At 43.5% G+C, this 4,135-nt stretch overlaps 1 non-coding gene across 1 annotated transcript; it reads right to left on the reverse strand.

Moving 5' to 3' along the window:
* Positions 1-234: 234 nt before the first annotated feature.
* LOC132534788 (U7 small nuclear RNA) lies at positions 235-296 on the reverse strand. The gene has a single exon (XR_009546489.1). It is a non-coding gene; the product is annotated as a U7 small nuclear RNA (small nuclear RNA).
* Between the last annotated feature and the right edge of the window lie 3,839 nt (positions 297-4,135).

The following is a 4,135-nucleotide window of genomic DNA, read 5'->3' on the forward strand; positions in this document are numbered from 1 at the left end:
GCATCTTCTCTTCCACACCCTCATGACAAGTCTAGGTGGCTTAAGACCAAGAAGAGTGGACATGGAAGTGGACCATCCCTCTGAGCAGCTCTAAAATGGCCATGCATACTGCCTTCCTGTAAGTTCTTGCAGGTTTGCCTCCTTGCTATAACTATCTCCAAACAATTTTTCTGTGTGTTAAAATGCATGTTAAAAGGAGAGGGACTACCATAGATTTTTTTTTTTTTTTGGGGGGGGGGCCTTCCGGTAGGAACCGGAAGACCTGCTAGACAAATTCTAAAAGAGCTGTAACACTTACCATAGATTTTTTAATGTGGGACAATAAAGATGTGGGGGGGGGTGGAGAGTGGGGGCTTGATGAACCATCATGAATGCCTTGCCTTTCCTTTCTCAGTGTACTATGACCAGTGAGTCTTTTTTGTATTTGAAATGTCAGTGGGCATATTCCAAGAAGGATCCTAATTGTGCTTCCTAAATAAGGAGGTCAGACAGAAGAGACTGGCAGATGTGTTGTCCTTAAGTGGGGGCTGGCAGTAGCACACCTGGTTAAATGCACATATTACCAAGTGCAAGGACCTGGGTTCAAGCCCCCCTCCAACCACCCCGCTTCCCACCTGCAGGAAGGAAGCAGGTCTGTAGGAGTCTGTCTTTCTCTACCTCTATCTCCCCATCCTCTCAATTTCTCTCTGTCCTATCTAATAAAAATTTAAAAGTTTCTTAGTGATAGACTTTGCTTCTGTTTAGTGACTATTTGCTTTCTGTTGCTTTCAGTCATGTTAAAATGATGGAAATGTTAATTTGTTGGCAGAGACCTCTTTGTGAACAAGAAATTTGCTAAATTACTGTAAATTGGAAGCCATCTTTAAGATAAAGTGAGCAAAACTGTCTTAAAATTAAATGTTAACTTTATTGGCTCCCAGTGTCTTTATTTCTTTTATTTCCTTGTGGAGGTACTTATATTTTGTGTCTACCCATTTAATTCCAAAGATCAAAGGAGAGCCTTGCATTGGGTGTCTAGGTTGGTCTTTGTTAACACCAAGGAATTCCTTCCTCAAGGAAAAAGATCCTATCCCAATTTTAAGGAAAAGTCTGTCTTTCATCTCTTCAGCCCTTTAGTTTTAAACTAGCTTTTGGTGGCTGCATTTCTCCTGCTTCCTCCTCCTTCCAGCATTTTGCCCATCACTATCTCAGGATCAAGTCACAGTGTCTTCTATGATTTCTCTGACAGAGGTATCTCCTTGAAGAAAGGAAAGAGAGACATCCCAGAATACAGTCTTTGCAAAAGATAAAAATAATTTTATTATAGCAACCTACACTGCATATGATCCTAATAATAGACACGGATGGATTCCAACTTGGGAAAAGACAAGCCAGAGAGAAGTTGAATGTGGAGTTAGGCTACCAAGAAACAGAAGTAACCAACCAGCCTTTTGATTCTTCCAAAAAGTACAACTATCATGGATTCACAAGGAAAAATAGTCTCTTGTGAGCAAGTGGGAGATTGGGAAGAGAGTCAAAGTGCTCAGGGCCATTTGTGAGGAAAATATACCAGAAAAATAATTCTAAGGGTTAGTGTTTTAGAGACCCAAAGTCTAGATCCAGACCTAAGACAACTTGACTGAAAGTACAACCACATCAAAAGACCACCATGCAGGGGCGATGAGATAGCTCATTTGGCTAGTGTGCCTGCTTTGTAATATGCATAACCAAGGTCTGAGCCGTTTTCACTGCACAAAAAGAAGCTTCTGTGTTTTAGTTTCTTTCCCTTTTTCTATATCTGAAAAAAAAGCTGGCCTGGACAGGGACAAAAGAAAAACAAACAAAACTACTAGAAAGTGAGGCCAGATTTCTAATTACAAATAAGCTTAAGTGTGTGGTTTTTGCTTTTTGTTTTTTCCTCATTAGGATTATCACTGGGAGACTTAGGGCCTGTATGGTGAATCCACTACTCATTATGGCTTTTGTATAGAGACAGAAAAATTGAGAGGGAAGGAAAGAGACACCTACACCACTGTTCACTGCTGGTAAAAACTTCCTCCCTGCAGGTGGGGACTGGGGCCTTGAATCCAGGTCCTTGTGCATGGTAGCTAAATGTGTATTTTCAGATCTTTGTTATCCATTGGCATCCTGACTTTAGCATTGTCTTTATATCTCAGCTAAACATGAAAAAAGAAGAATGAGGTAATATTTGCCATTATCTTCATACTGAGAGAAAAAAATGTACCCTAGAAATGAAGAAATCAACTGTAAATGCATATTTCTGTCACTATATCTCAATCTAATCCCCACTTTGTGTAATTGAGTGTTTTTTAAATATTTATTTATTCCCTTTTGTTGCCCTTGTTGTTTTTATTGTTGTTGTAGTTATTATTGTTGTCATCGTTGTTGGATAGACAGAAATGGAGAGAGGAGGGGGAGATGGGGAGAGAAAGACACCTGCAAAAAGATAGACACCTGCTCTTCCTTGGGCTATTCCCCCACCCACCCTGCTTAAGGGGCCTTTTGCCAACTTGAGTCTCTGCCCAGGTGGGAGGCCTCTTAAGACTCATGACTGCAGAGAGTGGAAAACCTCAGGTGGCCTCGATTCCGGGACCTGGGTCGAGAGAGACAAGTGCTCTTCCGCAGGTGTCGCAACCGCCTGTGAAGCGACTCCCCTGCACGTGGGGAGCCAGGAGCTTGAACTAGGATCCTTACACTGGTTTTGCGCTTTGCACCATATGCGCTTAACCCGCTGCACTACCGCCTGACTTCCAAGTGTTTTTTGTTGTTGTTGTTGTTGTTGTTGTTTTTAATTGCACCTTTCAAGTTATGGAAAGTATTTGACTTTGGGTGGAAGACCCAGTATAGTGGTTATGCAAAGAGACCTAAGGCTCCAAAGTCCCAGATTCAATACCCCAGAGCTAAGCAGTGCTCTGGTGTAATATATATATGGACTTTGACATAGTAGTCAGTAGCCAGTGTTAACTAGGCAATTGTTTTAATGTTGCTGCAGTCAAGGAGAAAGCTCATCAATGAACCCAAGGAGGCAGGAAGACAAGGCGGTTCTTGGAGGCGGGAGCACACTCAGTGTCCTGGCCAGAGAGTTAGCCCTTATCTGCCCTGTCACCAGTCACCTGCACTAGGACAGGAGGTTGACATGGACATAGTTTTCCAGAGCCTGCTCTGTGCCCTTCTTTGTGGCCGAATGGACTTGGCTGGGTTTTCCTTCTGAGGTCATTGCTTACTTTCCCTTCCCTTACAAATCAGCTTTCTGAAGAGCTGACAGCCACTTGCTCTTTCTTTTTCCCTGAGAATTAAAAGGTTCATCTAGCTGGGTTCTTCTCCAAGATCCCTCTTCTGTGAGAGAAGGGGAAAGTATAGTGAATTTGTTTGTGTGAAGGCTTTCTTGAAGACAGTCAAGGTAAAATGAACGAAAGAGACCGAGTTCTCTCTCAGCCTCCAGGGTCTGGATGTGGTTGACTCTTGAGAACCCTGAAGATGCCAGTTGCCTCCTGTGTGCACTGTGGAAAGACGTGGGCGAGGTAGGCCTGAAGCTTCATTCTCAGTCACATGCATTGGCTACCTGCTCTAAACACTGACCATACTTGACCTTTATTAGGTATCGTTTCCTCACAGGGATTCCCCTACTTTACAGGGACCACAGTTGGATTCCAGATGAACCAGGTTGTGCCTCTGACAGCTTGTGAAGGTCTTTAAGTCCCACAGTGGGCCACTTGCTCTTTTTTTTTTTATTATTGTCACCGGGGTTATCGCTGGAACTTAGTGCTGGCACTACAAATTCACACTCCCAGTAGCCATCTTTTCCTTTCCCCACCCCTTCCCTTTTTATTTTATTTGAAAGGACAGAGAAATTGAGATAGAGAGAAAGATGTCTGCAGACCTGCTTCATTGCTCATGAAGCTTCCCTCCTGCAAGTGGGGAATGGGGGCTTGAACCCATGTCCTTCTGCATGATAACATGTGAATCAACCAGGTGTCCCACTGCCCAGCCCCTGCCACTTGCTCTTTGTGCTTCTGTTCCTGTTCTCATGAGTGCCTGGCATTAGGAGAACCTGGCGGGCAACATTAGTTGGAGCTGGAATCATAAGAGGACCCAGGAGACATGGATGGAGCACAAGGGATGAAACATAGTCCAG

Source organism: Erinaceus europaeus, chromosome 19 (genome assembly GCF_950295315.1).
Source record: "Erinaceus europaeus chromosome 19, mEriEur2.1, whole genome shotgun sequence".
NCBI classification, from domain to species: Eukaryota; Metazoa; Chordata; class Mammalia; order Eulipotyphla; family Erinaceidae; genus Erinaceus; species Erinaceus europaeus.